The sequence below is a fragment of the Aethalodelphis obliquidens genome, unplaced genomic scaffold (genome assembly GCF_003676395.1).
Source record: "Aethalodelphis obliquidens isolate GAN/ISIS:26980383/991018 unplaced genomic scaffold, ASM367639v1 scaffold9, whole genome shotgun sequence".
In the NCBI taxonomy this organism is placed as follows: domain Eukaryota; kingdom Metazoa; phylum Chordata; class Mammalia; order Artiodactyla; family Delphinidae; genus Aethalodelphis; species Aethalodelphis obliquidens.
Window position 1 is genome coordinate 34,975,533 of NW_020837953.1, and position 13,720 is coordinate 34,989,252.

Below are 13,720 nucleotides of genomic sequence, written 5' to 3' on the forward strand. Positions count from 1 at the left end.
TCAAATATTACCGCCTCAGCCTCTGCACTTGCTGTGAGATTTCAAGGGCTTCTCTGTTGCACTCAACCATATCAGTTACCTGCTCTGCTCCTCCCCTTGTGCCTGTCGTGTCAGTACTGCTGAGTTACTTAAAGTTCCCCAAATGCAGCATTGTTTTGTTTGCCTGCCCTCCCTTCCTTCCTCCCTGTAAACAATTACTTTATACCCTTTATGTACCACTGTTCAAAGTGCTGGAGAGACAGCAGTAAAAAACAGCTGCAAATACAAAAAAACATGTCTGATCTCATAGATCTTACAATCTAGTAAAAAGAGTCACACGGTAAATAAATTCTCAAGCAATTAAGTGGTGAAATGTGCTAAGAAGGAACAAGTAGAATATCTTACCTTAGAGCTGTCCGAAGATGAAATGAGCTGCCTTGGGAGGAAATGAGTACCCTTCCTGTCATTGAATAGGAGCTGAATGACTACTTGCTAGATAATTTCTTCATTGAGTGGGAAGTTGGATCAGATGATCTCTAAATCCTTTCCAACCTGGAGAATCTCTACATACTAGTTGGGCTCCCAGCCCTGAGGTTTGCATATCTAAAATACATGAATTTGTGATTCTGGGAAAAATCTTTTTAAGTCCAGAAATTAAATAGAAACACTCAAGAAGTGCTGGTGAGATGTGGACAGCTGAAGGTTTTAAGACAGGTAACTAGAAATTGTCAGGAGGAAGCTGCTTTAAAATAGTTTTCCCATTTTCCTTTAGATCAGGGACTGGCAAACTGTGGTCCACAGGCCCACTGCCTTTTTTTTTTTTTTTTTTTTTTGCGGTACGTGGGCCTCTCACTGTTGTGGCCTCTCCTGTTGCGGAGCAGAGGCTCCGGACGCGCAGGCTCAGCGGCCATGGCTCACGGACGCAGCCGCTCCGCGGCATGTGGGATCTTCCTGGACCGGGGCATGAACCGGTATCCCCTGCATCGGCAGGCGGACTCTCAACCACTGCGCCACCAGGGAAGCCCTCCACTGCCTATTTTTGTAAATAAAGTTTAGTTGAAACACAGCCATGTCATTTGCTTATGTATTGTGTGTGGCTGCTTCACACTACAATGGCAGAGTTGAGTAGTTGGGACAGAGACCTTAGGCCTTACAAAGCCTAAAATATTTGCTATCAAACTAAGTTGTATACTTATATGGATACTATCAAACTTTACAGAAAAAGTTTGCTGATCCCCTACTTTAAATGACTGTTGGGAACAGGAAGTGAATCATGGCAGCTGTGTTGGGGGAAAGGGCAGGGCAAGTCTGATTCTGTACTATTTCAGACCTTCCTGGCCCACTAGGACAGGAAAAAGAACCAGCCTCCAAAATGCTGGATAGGGCCACTTGGAACTGGGTTCAAGACCTTTGGCAGAAAGGAGATCTGAATGAGAGACACTGATATATCTTTCTAGTATGAGTTGGAACTGAGTTAGACACTGGTATGTGTGTTGGGCAGGGGGAGGAAGTTGGCATTAAAGAATGGACTACTCGTCCCGTTCTTCACTTTCCCATGATTTCTGAGGCTTAATATAAACAATTTCCTTCCCACACCCCACTCTTGGGTACAATTAATCACTTCTTCTGAGCTTCTAGTGCACATATATCAGGTGGTGAAATGTACTAAGTGAAAAGAAGCAGAGTGGGTGCTATGTTTTGTGAGATGGTCAGGGAGGCCTCTTTTTTTATATATATATATATATTATTTCTCACTTATACCTCAATAAAGCTGTTATAAAACATATGTAATAAAAATATTAGGAAATAAATCCAGCAACATATAAAAACATAATAACACATAATCAAGTTTGGTTTATCCTGTGAATGCAAGGTTGGTTTAACATTTCAAAAAATTACTTTAATTCACAATATTAATTGAATAAAGGAGAAAATCAACATGATCATTTAAGTTGATGCAAAAGAAAACCATTGGATAAAATTCCACACCCTACATGATTAAAAAGAAAAAAAAATCAGCTAATTAGGAATGAAGAGGTATGTCCTCAATCTGATGAATGACATTTACCGGAAAACCTCTAGTAAACATTATAAGTAACATTGAAATACTGAATCCTTCCCCCACCCAAGGTCAGTAGCAAAGCAGTATGTCCACTCTCATCATTTTACTTCAACATTGTATTTGGGGAAAATAAATGTCTCACAATTTGGAAAGGAAAAGGCTAAATAGTCATTATTTGCAGAAGATATACCATATGTGTAGAAAATCTAAAGGAATCTGCAACAGTTACTAGAAATGATAAGTGATTTTAGCAATATCACCTAATATAGTTAATGTGTTTTTTTTCAGGTGCACATATTTATTTTTAAAATAAATGTATTTATTTATTTGTTTTTATTTATTTATTTTTGGCTGCATTGGGTCTTCGTTGCTGCGCGTGGGCTTTCTCTAGTTGCAGTGAGTGGGGGCTACTCTTCGTTGCGGTGCATGGGCTTCTCATTGTGGGGGCTTCTCGTTGTGGAGCATGGGCTCTAGGTGCACGGGCTTCAGTAGTTGTGGCTTGTGGGCTCTAGAGCGCAGGCTCAGTAGTCGTGGCGCACGGGCCTATTTCCTCCACGGCATGTGGGATCCTCCCGGACCAGGGCTCGAACTCATGTCCCCTGCATTGGCAGGCAGGTTCTTAACCACTGCGCCAGCAGGGAAGCCAGGGAGGCCTCTTTATTTATTTATTTTTTGCGGTACGCGGGCCTCTCACTGTTGTGGCCCTTCCCGTTGCGGAGCACAGGCTCCGGACGCGCAGGCTCAGCGGCCATGGCTCACGGGCCCAGCCGCTCCGCGGCCTGTGGGATCTTCCCGGACCGGGGCACGAACCCGTGTCCCCCTGCATCGGAAGGCGGACTCTCAACCACTGCGCCACCAGGGAAGCCCCTCTTTATTCTTATTTTATAATTGGTTCTAGCTTTCTGATTCTTGAAGTCAAGGGTTGGGTCTTAATGATCTCTCTCTAGCACTTGGCAAAATGCTGGGTGCATTACAGATGTTCCATAGATGTCTACTAAATAAATGCATTTTACCTGGATAAACATACTTGATGGGGAGTGCAGGAAGACTGGAAAGAGAGGCATCTGTCTCTTCCCTTTGTGGATGGTCCTGGAGGTAGCAAAGCATTTCTTTCTCTGGCTGTGCTTAGGGCCAAAAGGTCAGAGATAAGTGAAACTCTAACCTCATTTTCAATCCATTTCCTTATTTATTACCCTGGGTAGAAGGGCTGATTTTAGTGAGTCTCTCTTTTGAGGAGGATTCTGCCTAGTGAAACTTACCTTAGGTATGCACAGGACTTTTCAAAGAGATTTTGCTGACTTTAACTTTTGCTGTGAGGTAGGTGGGGTTGATATTCTTTTATTTTTTCAGAGGAAGGGTCTGAGACATGAAGAAGATCAATGACTTGGCCAAACAGGGTAACATTCTTAAAGGAATATGGTCTTTGGAACTAGACTTGGGTTCACCATCTGGCTGTCGTTACTAGCTGTGTGACCTTGGGCAAGTTTGAGGGTACCGATCCCATAAGGTTATTGTGAAGGCTGAGTAGAATAATAGTAATAGCTACTGTTTGTTGTGACTTATGTGCAAGGCATTCTGCTAAGTGCTTTACATGCCGGGGGATTACATATTGTCTTTGTATGGATGAGAAAACCTCAGAGAAGTAATTTGTTCAAGTAGATAGATCTGGGATTCCTAGAGAAAGCATGTATAGTAAGTCCTTACTATATTGTCTGTAGTATAGTCATGCTCAATTTGGGGTTGTGCTTTATTTGTTCCCTTTATACCTTTCTGTTTTTATTGGTCTGTGTATAATCAGAATGCCTCACTTTGTAAAAATGCTCAAGAATTTGTAGGGAAGTGCTTTTATACAATGGGAAGAGTCCTGGGTAGAGTCAGGAGACTAAAGTCCTTGGCTTTGCTAAGTTGTTGGAGAAATATTGAGTCTCAGTTCCTTCATTTTTAAAATAAAGGGATTGGGCCAAACAGGCAGTTTTTAGAACTCTTTCGTGAGTCATTTGGGGGAAGACCAATATGTTAAGAAGCTGAAATCGGTTGCTTTGGTTGACTGAGTGAGAGAGGGAGCCTGACTCAGCCTGCTCAGACCTTCGCCCCTGCTCTCTTTTCCCAGGTGACTCTGGAAGGGGTTTGCTCAGTCTGGTTTGAAAGTCAGTGGACTAAATGATCTTTTAGTTGTGTTTTGGCTATGAAATCCCATTCTAAGGAGTGGAAGAAGATCCAGAAATATTTTCTGCTTCAACACTTCCTCCAATAATTAGAACCTCTATGAGTGGTGTGGTTTTCTGGTATTTAGGTCATATTTCCATGGCCATAGACCTGAAAGCCAGATGGGTCATTGTCCAACGGGAGAAGCACTGTGCAAGTGGCTTGGGGCTTGGGACGAGACCTTTCAGAGCATTACCACGGGACTTGATATCTGTGCTGGCTGTATCTGTTATTGTTAGTTGTTTTCTCCATTTGTAATCCATGAGTAAGTAGCTCCTCGACATCATTTTTATTATTTTCTGTTAATGGTTAGTGCCAAAGGGCTGACCAGCCATTTAATAAGTAGGGGGCTCATTCAGCCCTATTCATTCATTGAATTTTAAGCATTAATTTATGTGCTAGGCTTCCTGCTGGGTGCTGAGAATACAATGGTGAAAAAGAAACAAGTTGGAGAGAGAAAATGAATAAATAAAACTTGAATACATTGTGATAAGTGCTGTGATGGGACCAATACAGCAGACTAAAGCGCAAGAAAGAGGCGCCCTGATCTAGCCTAGGGGTTCAGGAAGGAGGTGCTCCAGGAGCTTCCAGGAGGAGGTACTGCCTAAGGTGGGATTTGAAAAACTGAAAAGGAAGTATTATCAAGCTAGTGAAGGCCTGGAGGTGAGAGAGAGTGCAAGGTTTGTGGAACGTCGAGAGTGAAGAGCTACGGGGAGTTTGAAGACGAGGCTGAAGGGGTAGGTAGGGCGGGTTGTCAGGACTTCACATGCCGTGTGGGGAGTGTAGGCTTTGTCCTGAGCAATAAGGCCCTTTAAAGGATTTTGAGCAGTGGCGTGTGATAACTCTCTTCTCTATATATTTCAGTAAGTATTTGCTGTATATTCAGTGAGTTTCGCTTTTTCATTCCTTGTGCTACCCTGGTTGATTCATATCAGAGTCTTGAACAGAACATATAAAATTGGCACTAAAAGCCAAATGAATAAAAAAGCAGTGTAATTCCTGGACTCTGCTAATTCAGAAATATCATTTATAGATGGGGCTGTACTTAAGTTTAACATTTTCCTCTCTAAGAAAGAGATTTGTTTATGTAGTATAAATAAGACTTGTTGAGGAGAATGTTTGGGGTAAGCTGTTTTTTTTTTTTAAAACAACTTAAGATATAATTTATGTATCATAAAGTTCCTCTCTTTAAAGTATACAATTTAATGACTGTCTAGCATACTTATGAGGATAAGCTGTTTTAAAGCTCTTTGTATTATAGAAGCATCATTTGTCCTCCAATAACTGCTATGCCACTACAGATCTTTTGTATCTACTCATTTAAAAGTGGTTTATGGCTCCTACTTTTAGTTCAGTCCCCCATCCCCTCCACCCTGTGTATAAAATTGGTAGTTAAGGGGCTTCCCTGGTGGCGCAGTGGTTGAGAGTCCGCCTGCCGATGCAGGGGACACGGGTTCGTGCCCCGGTCCGGGAAGATCCCACATGCCGCGGAGCGGCTGGGCCCGTGAGCCATAGCCACTGAGCCTGCGCGTCCGGAGAGGCCACAACAGTGAGAGGCCCGCGTACCGCAAGAAAAAAAAAAATGGTAGTTAAGAATTTTTTTTTTTACTGTACCACTAGGCAAAAGGCCAAAAACAAGGTTTTTTTTTTGTATGTAGGAAAAGTAGATGGGAATAAGGGAAATGGTTTCTTTCTTATAAAAAATATATAGATGTAGGGGTTTTTTTCCCTCTCCGTTTTTGGGAATGAGGAAGCCTGTAAGCTGGAAAAAGGAGAAGGGGAGACCAAAGGAGGCACAGGTGAGAAGAGACAGAGAAAGACAATACCCAGGGAAGCCGAGTGGTGGAGAGGGAAGAATAGTCAGGGAGCTGGGCGATGGAGAGGCTGGGAGGGAGGCAGGCCCTGTAATTTCCAACGCCGCGGAGGCCTTGGTGTTTTTTAAAAGCTGAGCATGGGCTCCACCTGGTGGCTCTAGGCTTTAAGTGCAATTGATGGAGGAGATCTTGGGGTTGGAGAGAAGTGGCATTTAGCATCTCCTCAAATCCTGCTTAAGGTCGTTTCTCTTTTGCCCTGAGCTTTCTCATGGGGTCATTGTTGAGTCCATTTTTCTCTCAAATGGAGGCTGTTTTTCTCTTATGGCTCAGACCTTGTTCCCTCAATCCTTTCTCCTAGGTTTAAATCTAATATCAGACTGCATCACCCAGTGCCCTTATTGTTACTGTCATATTGAACCCCAGGGTCACTGCCTCTCATTTCTCGATGACTATAGTTTCTTGTTTAATGTCACAATTTGCAGCACTAGTCCTGTTAATTTGTGGGCTTTCAATGTACAATTCAGGAATCCTTGCAACACCTTTGCCTCTCAGTATTTCTCTCTTCCAGTGATCTCACCCCTCTCTGTAGCTGGCATTCCCAGAATCATACTTTAGTTTTTTAACTTAAAAGAAGTTAAGACTACTTTTTTGGAGTTTTCGATTCACAGCAGAATTGAGGGGAAGGTACAGCAATATCCCATATACCCCCTGTCCACTTCCCTCCTCAGGTCCCCCCCCCCCCATTATCAACATCTCCCATGTACATTTGTTACAGTTGATGAACCTCCACACACATCATGTTCACCCAAAGTCCATAGTTTGCATTCGGGTTCACTCTTGGTGTTGTACATCCTGTGAGTTTGGACAAATGTATAATGACATGTATCCACCATCATAGTATCATACAGAGTAGTTTTACTGCCCTGAAAATCCTCTGTGCTCTGCCTATTCATACCTTAGTTCTTGACATTATCAATTACTGTAATTCCTTGATAATTTCAATTCCCTGAGATCCCTCTCTGATTACCGTCTCCTATCTTTCAAGCTCATTCCTCCTAGTATCCTGACTCCAACAATCCTTCAATCCTCATTGGTACCTTCAATTCATTGGTCCTATTACATTTTCACTGTTCTTCACATGTTCTTGATGTTCGTGTTTCTCTTTACTGAAGCTCCCTTGTGCACACCTATAATTTCCTCACTCTTTTCTTGCTTTGTTACATTTGCAAACTTCCAACCCTGTTTTCAGTCCAATTCTCTCTCTGTGCCTTCACCTGGTCAGCAGAACAAGACTGAATATAAAAATACAACCTTGCTGATTAACCAATCAGCAACCAATTATAACCATGAATTTCAAGTGGGCCCTTAATGTTGCCTGGCAATCATTCTATTTTCCATTCACCTAGATGACCATTTCTGAAACCTGTACTACTCTACCCCCTGCCCTTGTCATCATTTTAAGATGATGATCTTGCTTTCTACTTCAGTGAAAAAGCAAAAACAGTCAGAATTTATTAGACTACTACCACCACACCTTCCTTCCTACCTACCCACTAACACTTGTACCCATATACTCTGCCTTCCTGCCTCTTATAGATGAACTATCTGTGCTTTTTTTGTTGTTTTTGTAATATTATTTTTAAAAATTTGTCTTATTGAAGTATAGCTGATTTACAATGTTGTGTTAGTTTCTGATGTACAGCAAAGTGATTCAGTTACGTATATATATGGTTTATTACAGGATATTGAATATAGTTCCCTGTGCTATACAGTCGGACCTTGTTGTTTATCCATTCTGTATATAATATTTTGCATCTTACCTGTGCTGCTATTGCTACATCATATGCCTGAGTATGTTTAGTTTCTTAAGAAACCACCAAACTGTCTTCTAAAAGTGGCTGTACCATTTTCCATCTTCACTAGCAAGGAGAGTTCCTGTGGTTCACATCCTTACTAGCATTTGGTGTAGTGGTAACTTTAAATTTGCATTTCCCTGATGACAAGTGATGTTGGAGCATCTTTTCATAAGCTTATTTGCCACCTGTAGGTCTTCTTTAGTGAAGTGTCTGTTAAGGTATTTGGCCCATTTTAAAATCAGATTTTCTTATTGTTATCAGATATGCCCTTTGCAAGTTTTTTTTCCTTCAGTCTGTGGCTTGTCTTCTCATTCTCTTGACATTGTCTTTTGCAGAGCAGTTTTTAATTTTAATGAAGTTCATTTTATCGATTACTCCTTTCATGAATTGTACCTTTGGTGTTGTATCTAAGAAGTCACAGCCAAACCCAGGGTCACTAGGTATCCTCCTTATGATATCTTCTAGGTGTTTTATAGTTTTATCTATGACATTTAGGGCTGTGACCCATTTCAAGTTAGTGTTTGTGAAGGATGTAAGGGTCTGTGTCGATATTGATAGTTTTGCACGTGAATGTCCAATTTGTTCTAGCACCATTTGTTGAAAAGACTGTCTTTCTGTTGTATTGCCCTTGCTTCTTTGTCAAAGATCAGGTGACCATATTTCTGTGGGTCTATTTCTGGGCTCTCTGTTCTGTTCCATTAATCTATTTGTCTTTTCTCTCACCAGTATCACACAGTCTTGAATATTGCAGCTTATATAGTGAGTCTTGAAGTTGGGTAGCATCAGTTCTCCAACTCTGTTGTTCTCCTTCAATATGGCATTGGCTGTACTGGGTCTTTTGCCTCTCCATGCAAATTTTAGAATCCATTTGGCTATATCCACAAAATAACTTGCTGGGATTTTGATTGAGATTGCATTGAATGTAGAGGTCAAATTGGGAAGGAACTGAGTTTGGATAATATTGAGTGTTAGAATCCACAAACATGGAATATCTTTTTATTTATTTAGTTCTTCATCAGAGTTTTGTGGTTTTCTTCATATAGATCTTGTACATATTGTGAGATTTATACCTGTGTATTTCATTTTAGGAGGTGCTAATACAAAGGGTATTGTGTTTTCAATTTTGAATTCCACGTGTTCATTGCTGGTATATACAGGAAATTGATTGACTTTTGTATGTTAACCTTATATCCTGCAACCTTGCTATAGTTATAATTGCTTATTAGTTCCAGTTTTTTTGTTGATTCATTTAGATTTTCTACATAAGACAGTCATATCATCTGTGAACAAAGACAGTTTTATTTCTTCTTTCCTAATCAGTATACCTTTTCTTCTCTTTTCCTGTCTTACTGTGTTAGCTAGGACTTCAGTAAATTTTGAGAAGCTGTGATAGGAGGGGACATCCTTGCCTTGTTCTTGATCTTAGCGAGAAAGCTTTGGACTTCCCACAATTAGGTATGATGTTATCTGTAGGGTTTTTTGTAGATGTGAGGAAGTTCCCCTCTGTTCCTACTTTGCTGAGAGTTTTTATTATGAATGGGTATTGAATTTTGTCAAGTGCTTTTTTGCATCTATTAATATGATCATGTGATTTTTCTTCTTTAACCTGTCAGTGTGGTGGATTTCATTTATTGATTTTTGAATACTGAACCAGCCCTGCATACCTGGGACAAATCACGCTTAGTTGTGGTGTATAATTATTTTTATACAGTGTTGGATTTCATTTACTAATATTTCATTAAGGATTTTTGTATCTGTGTTCATGAGAGATATTGGGCTGTAGTTTTCTTTTCTTGTAATGTCTTTGCTTTTGTTGTTAGTGTAATGCTGGCATCAAAGGACAAGTTAGGAAGTATTCCCTTTGCTTCTCTTTTTGGAAGAGGTTGTAGATACTTGGTATAATTTCTTGGTATAATTTCATCAGTGAAATGATGGGCCTGGTGCTTTCTGTTTTGCAAGGTTATTAAATATTGATTCAATTTATTTAATAGATACAGGTCTATTAAGATTGTGTTTTTCTTCTTGTGTGAGTTTTGGTAGATTGTGTCTTTCAAGAAATTGATTTCATCTAAGCTATCAAGTTTGTGTGCATAGAGTTATGCATAATATTCCTTTATTATCCTTTTAGGGTCCATGGGATCTGTAGTGATGTCCCTCTTTCATTTCTTTTTTTAAAAAAATCTTTATTTATTTGGTTGTGCCAGGTCTTAGCTGTGGCAGGTGGGCTCCTTAGTTGCGGCAGGTGGGCTCCTTAGTTATGGCATGTGAACTCTTAGTTGCGGCATGCATGTGGGATCTAGTTCCCTGACCAGGGATCAAACCTGGGCCCCCTGCATTGGGTTATTAGTAATTTGTGTTTTCTCTCTTTTTTTTTTCTTAGTTAGCCTGGCAAGAGGCTGATTGATTTTATTGATATTTTCAAAGAACCAGCTTTTGGTTTCATTGATTTTTTTTCTCTATTGATTTTCTGTTTTCAGTTTTATTGATTTCTACTCTAATTTTTATTATTTCTTTTCTTCAGCTTACTCTGGTTTTAATTTGCTCTTCTTTTTTCTAGTTCCCTAAGATAGGAGTTTATTGATTGTAGATCTTCATTCTTTACTAATATATTCATTCAGTGCTATAAATTTGCCTCTAAGCATTGCGTTTGCTACACCCCACGACTTTTGATAAAGTTGTATTTCGTTTTCATTTGGTTCAAAATACTTAAAACATTTCTCTTGAAATTTCTTCTTTGACCCATGTCAAAGAAGTGTGTTGTTTAATCTCCACATATTTTGGAATTCCAGCTATCTTTCTGGTACTGATTTCTAGTTCCATTCCATTGTGGTCTGGGAGTAGACATTGTATAGTTTCTTTTAAACTTGTTTGGGTGTGTTTTATGACCCAGAATGTAGTCTGTCTTGGTGAATGTTCCATGTGAACTTGAGAAGAATGTTTATTTTGTTGTTGGATGAAATAGTCTATAGATGTCCATTATATCCAGTTGATTGATGGTGTTGCTGAGTTCAGCTATGTCCTTACTGATTTTCTGCCTGCTGGATCTGTCCATTTATCATAGAGAGGTGTTGAACTCTCCAACCATAGTAATTGATTTATCTATTTCTCCTTGCAGTTCAATCAGTTTTTGCCTCACATATTTTGATGCACATAGACATTAAGGACTATTGTCTTCTTGGAGAATTGACCCCTTTATCATTATGTTATGTCCCCCTTTCCCCTTGATAACATTCCTTGTTCTAAAATCTGCTATCTGAAATTAATGTAGCTACTCCAGCTTTCTTTTGATTAGTGTTAGATGGTATGTCTTTCTTGATCCTTTTACTTTTAATCTATATATGTCTTTATTAAAATTTAAAGTGGGTTTTTAAAAAAAAAATTTATTTATTTATTTTTGGCTGCATTGGGTCTTCGTTGCTGCACCTGGGCTTTCTCTAGTTGTGTGAGTGGGGGCTACTCTTCACCGTGGTGCGCAGGCTTCTCACTGTGGTGGCTTCTCTTATTGTGGAGCATGGGCTGTAGGCGTGTGGGCTTCAGTAGTTGTGGCATTATTGCTATTATTATTTTGAAAAATTATCTGTTAGATAAATTAAGAATAGGAACAATTAAAAATTTTATTTTACTTGGACTTATTCCTTCTCTAATGCTCGTCCTTTTTTTTTTTATGTGTTCTGAGTTTTTGACCTATATCATTTTCCTTCTTACTGAAGAACTTCTTTTAACATTTTTTGTAAGGTGGGTCAACTGGCAACAGGTCCCCTCAATTTTTATTTGTCCTAGAAAGTCTTTACTTCTCCTTCACTTTCGGAATTGACTTTTTTTTTAATTTATTTTTTATTTTTGGCTGTGTTGGGTCTTAGTTGCAGCATGCGGGATCTTCGTTGTGGCATGTGGGATCTTTTGTTGTGGTGCATGGGTTCTCTCTAGTTGTGGTGCATGGGTTTTCTCTTTCTAGTTGTGGTACACAGGCTCCAGAGCGCATGGGCTCTGCAGTTGTGGCATGTGAGCTCCAGAGTGCATGGGCTCTGTAGTTTGCAGCACGTAGGCCCTCTAGTTGAGGCACACAGGCTCAGTAGTTGTGGCGCGTGGGCTTAGTTGCCCTGTGGCATGTGGGATCTTAGTTCCCAACCAGGGATCAAACCCGCATCTCCTGCGTTGGAAGGTGGATTCTTTACCACTGGACCACCAGGGAAGTCCCTCTCCTTCACTTTTGAAGGATAATTTTGTAGGGTACAGCAGTCTACATTGGTGGTGTTTTTCTCTCAACATTTAAAATATTTCACTCTACTGTCTTGTCACTTGCATGATTTCTGAGAAGTCAGATGTTAATTCTTATCTTTGTTCCTCTGTAGGTAAGGTGTTTATTCCTCTGGGTTCTTTCAGGATTTTTCCTTTATCTTTGATTTTCTGTAGTGTGAATATGATATGCCTTGGTGTTTTTGTTTTTAGCATTTATCCTGCTTGGTGTTCTGAGCTTCCTGAATCTGTGGTTTGGTGCTGACATTAATTTGGGGAAATTCTGTCATTATTGCTTCAAATTTTTCTTCTCTTCCTTTCTTCTTCTGGTATTCCCGTTACACATGTGTTACACTTCTGGTAGTTATCCCACACTTCTTGTAGTTATCCCACACTTCTTGGATATTCTGTTCCATTTTTTTGCAGTCATTCTTTCTCTTGGCTTTTCAGGTTTAGAAGTTTCTACTGACATATCCTCAAGCTCTGAGATTCTTTACCAGCTGTGTCTAGTTTACTAATGAGACAAAGGCATTTTTCATTTCTGTTGGTGTTTTTGATCTCTAACGTTTCTTTTTGATCCTTTTCTGTAATTTCTATTTCTTTTCTTACATTACCCATATGACCTTGCATGTTGTCTAATTTTTCCATTAGAGTCTTTAGCATATTAATCATAGTCATTTTGAATTTCTGTCTGAATTCTAACAGCTCTTCCATATCTGAGTCTGGTTCTGATGCTTGCTCTGTTTCTTTAAACTGTGTTTTTGTCTTTTAGTATGCCTTGTAATTTTTTGTTGAAAGCTGGACATGATGTCCTGGGTAAAAATAACTTAGGCAAGTAGGCCTTTAGTGATGTTGTGGTATAGTGTTGGGGAAGGGGAAGTATCCTGTTGTCCCATGATCAGGTCTCAGTTTTTTAGTAAGCCTGGGTCCCTGGGCTATGAATTTCACAAGTGCTTCTCAATGTCAGGTCCTACGTGCCACCCCTCTCCCTACCCCATCCCCTAGGTGGTACAGGATGGCTGGAGTTGGGCATATTCCTTCCACCATGTAGAAAGACAGAGGTAGCTGGAGTTGGGTATTTTCCTTCCCCCAGGTTAGTTAGGCTCGGATAAGACTCTAATAGGTTAGACCCTGGTTTCAAAATGGTTAATTTACCCTCCTCCAGCTGGAAGCATGAGGGGATTTTTTCCCATCTTCACTGTGGGAATCTGGTACAGCTCCTGGAGGTAAAGCTCACAAAATGTGGTGCATCCCCCACCTAAGACTGAGACACCCTCTGTTGTTTTTTACTCCCAAAGTTGTCCACCCTGAGCCTCGAGAAGTTTGTCAGTTGCAGTTTAGGTTTTCCTACCCTGGTATTAGTTCCTGTGGAGGTTTCTACTCCTGCATTTCTGCTCTGGTAAATTGTGTTCTCTGTATCCACTTGTCTGTTTAACTTTGGGGGAAGCAGTTTTCTCTGTAACCTCAGTTCTCTGATGGATCTAAGAAGAGTTGTTGATTTTGTTTGTTCAGCTTTTTACTTGTTAAGAAGAAGTGATGACTTTAGACGCTCCTTACATGCTGGACCA

The 13,720-nt window shown here is 40.2% G+C and overlaps 1 protein-coding gene across 5 annotated transcripts in view; it reads left to right on the top strand.

Moving 5' to 3' along the window:
- The window catches only part of LUZP1 (leucine zipper protein 1), a 77,868-nt gene that overhangs the window by 56,567 nt on the left and 7,581 nt on the right, over nt 1-13,720 (top strand). The gene's annotated exons all lie outside the window — the stretch shown is intronic.